Below are 10,415 nucleotides of genomic sequence, written 5' to 3'. Positions count from 1 at the left end.
TCATGGGTGTACAAAATAATCCTCCCCAATCAATAGGAAGAACTCATAGAATGTAATCTATCTTAGGAAACTGCATAGGAATCTACAACACATAAGTATGATCAACCATGCAATCTGACATCTCAAGTGAAGTTTGAGATTCATATAAAGCAATGTCCAAAGACTCAAATGTCTTCTCTTAAGTGAAAGGGACCTCTTGCAAATGTTGTAAGAAAGTATCCACAATCATGTCAAACTCAAAAGAAAGATCAAGTAGAGAATCATGAGGGTCAGAGTGTTCCCTTGCAACAACTGAAGAAGGATCATACTCAATAAAGAGAAAATGTATATCATCAATAGTGTCTCCCATATCCTCAATGTAGTACTCCACAAACAAACCTGCAATGTTTGTCAAGAAGTCATCCCAAGGAACTGAGTCTAGAAGACAATGAATATCTTGCTGCAATGAATCATGTGAATCCATGACTGTGTGAATACAAGCATCATCAAGAGCAACAATAGATGCAATATCAATAGGAGAATTAGTAGTTGCAACTGGAGGTAAAAGATATTTTGGGAATGGAGGAACATGTGGATCTCCATACATCTCCCAAAGATAGATCCAAATATCATAAAAATCAGTTGACTTCATGTCATCAAGTGAATCCATAACCTCCATATCCATATGTAGAAAGAGTGCACAATAAATTATTGTAATAGTGTCACCGTTGTATGAAAGTCCTTTCACATATGGCAATGCATTATACTCACTAAGATAAGTGAGAATTAATCCACTCCATTGCTTATAGTTTTGTGTCGTCAAGGTAATTTAATCTTCCTCATCCATGATGTACTAATCAATGCAACCCCCCCCCCCCCCCCCCAAAATTAGATGCTTTTCCATTTGATATTTAGTGTAGGTACAATAGCCACTTGCCAATTTTGGGCCAAAGTGGAACTCTAATTTTTTTTATTTACAACTGAAAATATGAAGCTATATATGACTCAACAAGATAAGACACAAGACCTCTCAAGGATCTAATTAATTACAAGTTTCAAAATAGGTCAAAAATGACCAAATGCTAAAAGTATTATGTCCACTCAAAATTGCTCCAAACTGATACCAAATCTAGAAAGTAGACAAAAAATCATGCACTTTCAAAAAAATAGCACCTAAATATGTGTCCATATGAGCCCAAATGAAGCCTCTAAAGTTGTAAAAATTGGGATTGGAAATTTTCAAAAAAATTCAAGAACAAAGATCACAAACAACATGCACCAATGTGTAGATCATGAAATTTTACCCTAAAACAAAAAAAATTGCTTTAAAAAAAGAGTTTGTATGAGGGAGATATCATTGTTTGAAAATCACCTCTATAATTATTTTTCTTAAATCGTCATTGTTACACCTCCAAAAATCAAATGACTCTAGATTTCACCTCAGATGTCTGATTTTGATGAAATCAAAGTCAATTTGGGGGTTTTTTGACCTTCTGAATGTGATACCAATATCTAATTTGCACCAGCAAGCTTCAATCTTGACCTACAAAAAAAAATATCTCCAATGGCTATGCAATGAAACTCCTATGGCTCTGATACCATGTAAGAATTTGGTAAAAGCTCTGATACCATGTAAGAATTCGCCTAAGGCAATAATTTAACGCCAAGATCAAGAAACTCAATAGATAGCACAAGAGAGAAAAATGATGATCAAATGAGAATGGATATCAGATGATTGGATATCAGATAATTGGATGATTACATCATAGAAGTGTCTTGTATATAAAGGAAACCGATATGACTAGGAGTCAGCAAAGAGATGAGCATACCAACTAAGCACATGTCCACCAAGAGTGGACTATCCTCCATTATGCATAAATGTATGTGCAACAATGAAAGGATAAGAATGCAAAGGTGTATCTCATAAAGGGATGTAGTACACAACACGTGCTCAATTGGAGTACAAACTACTATGTTGTCAACATGACAACTCATGTAAATATACAAACTCCTAAGTGTCTACATGACAACTAATATGCTAATGCATTAACCTACGAAAACTTAAGGAAAGTGTAAATAATAAATACTTATTTACACCAACAATTCCAACTTAAGATTCGTCCTTAACTCCAAAATATCGTAATTCAATCTTTAAGTCAGCTCAAAAATTGTTTACATAGTAGTTTGTGCCATTACAAAAAACTATGTCAAAATTGTCTTACTTGGCATCTGAAGTTTCTCATGCTCGGCATATATTGATTTCTATACTGTGACTCGGTGTCTAAATAGCTCGGCATGCACTACTTGCTCAGCTCCTATATCACTCGACATACACTGTCTGTTTGGCAATTGAGTGACTCAGCACTCACTATGTACTCGGCATGTTCTTTCTTATACATGTTGTACTCAACATGTACTACTTATTTGGCATGAACCAAGTAAATGACTTAAGTGTATAGGCACTCACTTGTCAAAAGCAATCTGAGATCAACACTAAATGTATTTTCTAATGCATGTTAGTGGTTAGAAAGAAAATATAGTTTATCCAAAGTAACTTGTATAAAAGACTATGTTGTTGTTAAGTATTACATGGATACTCCTTTTCATATTTAAACTTTGAAGTGTAAAAGATTTTGATAATTTTTGTTAAGAATGTAAAATGGATACTATACTTTATTCAAAATGAAAGTGTAATATCCTTATATGATGTTGATAAAGGAAAGCAGAAATAAAAGTTCAATAAAATTTATTTTTATGTCATTAGATATGTAAGAATCTATGCAATTATTACAAGTTTTGTGATTTTGGGTTCAATTGCGAAGGCAAAAGTACATTGGTTTAAGTTCAAATAAACTATGAGAAAATATAATTCTCTAGGAGCTCTCTATTTTAATTTTCAACATCTATGCAAAATAAGCTTGTACCACTAACAAATTCCACATTGTATTTGAGATATAATTCTAAGGTTGGATATCGTGTATGTTTCAAACATGTGCATGTTTTGTGTGTGTGTGTGTGTGTGTGTGTGTGTGTGTGTGTGTCCATTCACTAGAGACTTCAATAAAATTTCTAGAATATAAGAATGGATGCTTTAGTTAAGTAGATAGTTCAGATAATAAAAAATCTTTTGTAGAAAAAAGTGTGAAATTTAGGGCTACCCATTGTGAGGCCAGTGAATATGCATCATCTAGTAATTATAAATAAATCAGCTCTTACCGATCTTCCTGACAATATGACAGCAATGGAACGTATGTAGAAATTTGTAGTGTCGAGTTGGATCTGTGATTTGCAAAATCTCAAGGCACTTAAATTATTTAATTGTCATTCTAATGAATATTCTGAGCTACAAAGGCTATCCAATCTAGTGAGTTTAACTTTGGATGGCAATTTATGGTGCAGAGAATTTCCAAAGGTGTTTGGAAAGTCCAAAGAATTTCCCCACCTTCGCTTTTTCAAAATTTCTTATTTTTCTATATTTGAAGAGTTCCCCGATTTGGAGGATGGAGCGATCACATGTCTTGAGGTATTGGAGATATCGAGGTGTCCTACAAATTACCCAAAAACTAGAAATCTTTATATAGGAAGCTGCATCCAGAATGGATCCAAAGATGGTGTCTGAAACAAGAAGAGTGGAACCCTAGGAAAGAAGAGAAGAAAAGAAGATGTAGAGGATAGAAGAATCTGAGATTTGTTCATGTGAAGCCACTCATCGATCATGGAAGGTGTAGATGAACTATTAGATGTTGCAAAATAAAATGGAGCAAATGTTGGGGAGGATCTAGAGAGGAGCTATAGATGAACCCCATAGAAACAATGTTTCTTGTGATTTTGTTCAAGAACTAGATGTATTCTTGTCTGAACAACAACCATGTAGTGTAGAAAATAAGCTACATGAAATATAGACAAAGAAAGTCGTTGATGATTCTATTTAAGAATCAAATGAGCTCATAAATCTCATCTCACATTCTAAAGTAGTAAAATACTAAAATAAGCAAGTTGAAATGTAAAGAAAATATACTATCGATTATGCCCTAAGAAAATTATAATGCAGGACAGATTTGAGCAGTACAATTTGTGGCCCCGGTCTTTTCTAGATCCTCACAAACGCAACCTCATGGCTCAAGTTCTGCAATTCATCATGGCTCCTCTTCGCACGTACAACCGCATTTGGGGAAAATGACAAATGTTTTTCTTTTTTATTGTTTATAATCACATGGTCATCGAAATAACGATGAAAAAATTGGTATTACGATGGCGTCAGTCACACTTGCAAAAAAAACATAAAAAAATCACATACAAATTACACTACCATCACAATTTGTTGTCACAATTTGACCCCAAATGTTGTAGTGGATCGGTAACATCATCATATGCAATGATCAACATAAAATAACCGTAATTCTCAACTGAAATGGTAGAAGACGAGTGGAATATAATGTAGAATCACATACATGTTAATTTTACTAAGCAAATAAATCTTAAGTGCTATCCACAACCATAAATAAATATCAAATACATCATCTCATAATGAATACACAAAATACAACTAATACCATAAGGTATACACAAATACATAACATACATTGTACAAGTCGCATGGTATGTAATAATAATCCAAGAACAAATACAATACAATATTCTATATAGATCACATTGATAGAATGATACCGAGTACAAAGTACAATAACTGAAAATAAAAGAAAGTCTCCAAATATGACCAAAATGGTACAACTGTAACAAGGGATTATCCAAAAAAAGTACAAGTTTGTCAAAATGTTAAATGATAATAGAATCACTAACACCCAACCACGTGGAACCTAAATGGCCCACTTCTATCATAGAATCTAAAGGCATATTGAGGTTTAATGCATAATTGAGAAATAATAAATGCATGTGTATTCATCAAAATGATGCTCCAAAGTCTAGGGTTCCCGAATTATTTTTGTCAAATGAATGGGGATTTTGAAATAGTTGAGGTTAATGGGGTGAGATCATCTCTTTTTGAGTTAATCAAGTCTACCAAATAGGATGTCCCTTAGCTCCAACTCTATTTGTGATAGCAACAGATGCTTTCTTCTACCTACTAAGGGATTATTGCAAAAGTGCAAGGCATTCTTCTTCCCAATGCGGAACAGTTGTCCAATATCCAATTTGTCAATGAAACAACTATCATTAATTGAATTGGGTGAAGCAAATCTTGGGCACCTCATGAACAAATCAGATCTTTTTTTAGTTTCTTATGGGAGTAAGGTCACCCTTCCTAAATATATTTTTCTATGATAGCAAGATTTGTAGCCCCCATGGTTTAAAGTAGTCTCTAGCTTGGAGGGGACCTAATCATTTGGTCAAATATCTTGCTTTCCCATTATTTGTTGATCCCAACCTTAAGGAAATGAGGCATTGGATGAACCTAAAGATTAATAAAAAGTTGGCTAGATGGAATAACCAATACCTTTCTTTAGTTGGAAGGTTTTAGGTATGTTAGAAAAAAATCTCCTCTTATACCATATACTATGCGTCCACATGGCTTTTCAAATAGGGCCAACTTTATCTACAGAAGAAAATTTATGACCTCCTATATTGGATGTGGTGCACTGAGAAAATAGTTATTTGGTTTGGATTAGAAAGACTGGGTATCTAGTGTATTGCTTTGGTTGTCAAATGGATAGTCAATGATTGTCAAAGAGAATAACCATGGAAAATACTAGTCAAAAATAATATTGCTAGAGATACCCCACAAGAGCTTTTGGAGAGGTCTATACAATGATAACCTTATATCTGATAAATTTGATATTAGAGTTGCAAGATCCAGTGTATTCAAATCAAAATGGAAATGTTGGGACAAAGTAAGGCACCTAGTCACAAATAATAGTTTGTTTGATGAGCATAATTATATGTGGTGATAAATTTTTGTGGTGGAATATACATGGAGAGAAGGCTATAGCCCTTATACAAGGTTGTTTAATTTGTAGCTAGGCCAATAAAGGGATTAGAGACTTTTGTAATATCATAAAGGAAGGTAGCCTTATTAGCTGGCAAGAGTTCGCCTATGAGATTAATTTACCCAATCTCACTGAAGGACCTATTCCATGATAAGAGATGTTTGCAGGGGTCTTAAATCTTCCTAGACAATAAAGTAGATGTTCCAATAGGATTGCTCTCATGAGATGCTCAAGCAATACCCTATTTCCTTTACCCAAATCCAATCTATAAGTTGCACGCTGATAAATTATATCCTTGATCATATTAATACCTAGTCCAAAACATTTGATCGAATTCTTCCCTAAACCAATTGAACCTAAAGCATTATCTTTCATGTGGTGTCTCCTCTTATAAAGGTTGTCTTTCAAGAAAACTTAAAGGGATTTTAACATGTGTTCTTTATACATACATAGCCAGTTTCTCATTTATTCTTTGATTATTTTTTATCAAAGGTGTGAAATTTATTTGGCGTAGTGTTGAACACAAACTTCACCATTTCCGATTACTGACGTGAAAAATTCTTAACCTTGAAAAAAATAGTTTTCATTCAATTTGTGTTCTATCTATTTGTATTTGGTGACATATTTGGAAATCTCGTATATAGTAACTACTTGTTCTAGATTTTGAATCACACATTGAACATCACTAGCAAGTGTTGTAGTTGGCTTTGTGTTCTCTATTTACCATTTTTTAATGCATAAAAATACATTGCCTAAATATTAGGTGTGCAACATGCAGAGAAGCATTTCAATATTAACATTTCAACATTCAAATGGTAAGCATGCACATGAAATTTCAAACAATTTCAGGCATTTGAGGTGGAGAATTTCTAATTCTTCTAATCATCATAATGTTGACATAGCTTCAACTATCCACATGTCCAACTACCATTGCACTTTACTTTTGTTTTCCAATTTCCAATAACATTGAGACAATAATAACACATAATTTCAATATCCAAAGTTCTATTTATCGTCCCTGCATGTGAATTAGGTTGCTCAGGTTATGTAAGTGGTCATTCAATACCACAGAACCAATTGTGAGAGACTGAATTTCTTGCATGTAAAAAAATGTAGTTTATGAAATACTATATCCTAATCTTGTGAATACAAAATTAATTTAGATGGTATATTTATTTTTAAATAAATAATTTTTTATATTGCTACAAATGTTGGTCTCATCCAAGTTCAAATTTATGTGGGGCTATTAGGAATGAGATTCCCCATTTATGGCCGTATTATATAGGCTAGGAACTAATATTCCTTGTGGCACATGTCTATTAATTTGTGGAGTACAATGATAACTTGTGAGCCTCTTACATGGGAGATCATAGGTTCGAATCTACTCAAGTTTAACACAATAATAATTAATTTCAATAAATAATAAGAAATATTTTAGTTATGTCTACTTAGTTGTCTACATTGGAGTGGGCAAGGAATATAAAGAAAAAGATAAATGAAGTCTTATACTTCATTTTATAAAATTTATGCTCAACATTAGATTTGACTTATTTTAAGTCTATAAATTTAATCAAACCTTCATTTTTCAATTAGAATCATTGCTTTCAATGCTTAGAATTGTGTGATTCTCCTTAAAACTTTTTTGCTTTGAATAGGGCACCTATTTATACGGCACCTATTTATGTAGAAAATTTAAATTGAAAAATATTTTTTCAAATATCTATCACATTATTTAATATTTTCTATCTTCTAATAATGTATGCTCTTAAAATATTAAGTATAGTCATTTTTAATATATTATAGTCATCTAACAACTCATTCCATCTTTTAGTGTGATTTTTCATCTACTTTTTCAAAGGCTAACACCCAAATTTGAGATCATAAATGATATATTCAATAAAATATGAATGACAAGTAAATGATAATGTAATTTCTCACAAATTAAGAGATTAATTCTTGTAAACTTAGAAGGCTATGACAAAGGAAAACGCATGCAATCTAAACTAATGTAAAATATATTATTAGTATATTTTTTAGAAAGTTTATACTAATGTAAGCATGTACAATTTAATTCATAAATATGATTTTAATTGCAATATTAAAAACTATTTCTATTGAATTTTTTTTTTATGTTACGTATTAACCATTCTAGATTCTATTAAAAAGGAAATGTATCTACACTTTGCTCACTTTGTTTAAAAAAAAATTTGAAACCAAATTATAGTATTAAAACCTAATGATCTGGTCTTCATTATTTTTTTTTTGACTCATAAATGTTATCTTTTTATTCTATTTTTCGGATTTTCTATGTAAATCATAAACTCTACAAATAAATTAATCTTATTTAATTTATAAAATTGACAATTAGTATTCATGTTTACAATCAAACTATAGTAAAAACTAAATTTTTGTTAAGTAATGCATAATTTCAATCTTCTTAAATGCATTTCTCTAATTAGAATATGAATAATCTTTCTAACCCTTTATTTTTATATCATCTACAATAATACCTATCACTAAATACACCATTGTATAGAAAATGTTTGCTAACCTAATTGTTACGACCTAATTGAATTGATACACTTGCAAATAACTTCATCTGCAATAATACCTATCAATGAATACTCCATTTTATAGAAAATGTTTGCTTGCTAACCTAATTATCATGACCTAATTGCATTGATATATTTGCAAATAATTTTAATGCTTCTCTTATGGATTATATTGTTACCTTTGCTATTCAATCACTGTGCTTTAACCCAAAAAAAAAAAAAAAATTAAAGGACGTGTTGTTAGTTTAAAATTGTACTCTAAAACTTGTTTGGTATCCTAATTACAATCATTGTCAAACAACAAACATTGAAATTTCTACCTTGCTTTATTCTTCTTTAACATTAACATTACTATATTTTCACCACCTCAATCTATATGCTCTATTATTCTTCTTCTGTTTTATTTTGGGTCATTCACACACACACACACACACACACACACACACACACACACACACACACACACATATATATATATATATATATATATATATATATATATATATATCAGTACAGTTTCATTATTAGGTGCAGTTTCATTATTAAAATATTAATAAGTTGTTCGTAAAAAAGTTAATGATATGACATGTAAACATTTCTTATTTTTCTTACGAGGGGAAATTGGCAAAACAGCAAACTAAAACGTCAGTCTTATAAGGACAAATAACAGCCACTGTAATTCGTATTGGCAGAACACCAAACTAAAACATCGGTCTTAAAAGGACAAATAATAGCCACTATGTAATTCGTTGTGCAGATAAAAAGTAATCGATACCGGGCAGAACCCGGCATATTTTCAACTGCACTCATAAAGTATAGCAAGTAAAAATTTTGTGCCAACGCAGGGATGACAATGCTGGACTATGATAAACACCTACATATCTGCTAAGGACATCCAATAATGTACAACCCATAATGTCTTGTTAGGTAATGATTCAAATTAGATGAGCACTACCATGATGTTTAACGGACACATGGTGATTCGAAGGGTGCCGCAACATATATACACTATTATTCAATGGAAATATAAAAGACTTCTATTTAACACTGGCTAGGGGCACATACATGTTGCCCCGTAGTCACTAGCAATTCAAAGTAGATTAATAGCGCTAGAATATATTGAAGGCAGAGGCAGTCAATCCCAGAGCAGTACACAATAAAGATGCTTTATGGTTCTCATAACTGAAGCATGCTGTTGAGTATGGTAGACAAAGAGAAACGAAAACATCAAGCTAGGGCTCACGAAGAAAATTTGTAAGGGGAAAAGACAAGACCCAATTCCCAATACCAGGTCCAAAAACTGTTTTTGTTTTTGTCATAATACACCACACTTACAGTCCAATAAATAAAAACAAATGCTAATAGCTGATCACACATGTACTAACAATCAATCATTTTTCAACTTTTTTGGTTTGCGATTGGCACATTTGTGTACTGCTATTGGGACATTTCAAAAAGACTACTGGGACATTTAGCCATTTAGCCACAAGTACTGTCATTTTCAAGTGACTGACTACTGGTGTTTTCGAGTGACTGACTGACTATTGGAGTAGAACAAGGTGGGTATCAGGCAAGCATTTTGAAATGGTGCTTTTGGACCACTTTGCACTCCATGACCCCTACAGAGAGATCTGTGTATACCAAAAAGCTGAAAAGATAGCTTCAAGCAAATAAATGCAAAATCCAACATATGGTTTAGGAGTTTTAGGTGTGTGAAGATAGCCTGGACAGCTACTGGGTGTTTTCCCCACCTCAATCTATATGCTCTATTATGCTCTATTACTCACCTATGGAGGTACACCAAATAAATCACAAAATCCAACATATGGTTTAGGAGTTTTAGGTGTGCGAAGATAGCCTGGGCAGCTACTGAGTGTTTTCCCCACCTCAATCTATGTGTTTTCCCCTATGGAAGTACATTAATAGAAAAATGTCATTTACA

Source organism: Cupressus sempervirens, chromosome 1, assembly GCF_028749045.1.
Source record: "Cupressus sempervirens isolate cs-2001-9-10 chromosome 1, ASM2874904v1, whole genome shotgun sequence".
NCBI lineage: Eukaryota > Viridiplantae > Streptophyta > Pinopsida > Cupressales > Cupressaceae > Cupressus > Cupressus sempervirens.
This window is presented reverse-complemented; position numbering follows the sequence as displayed.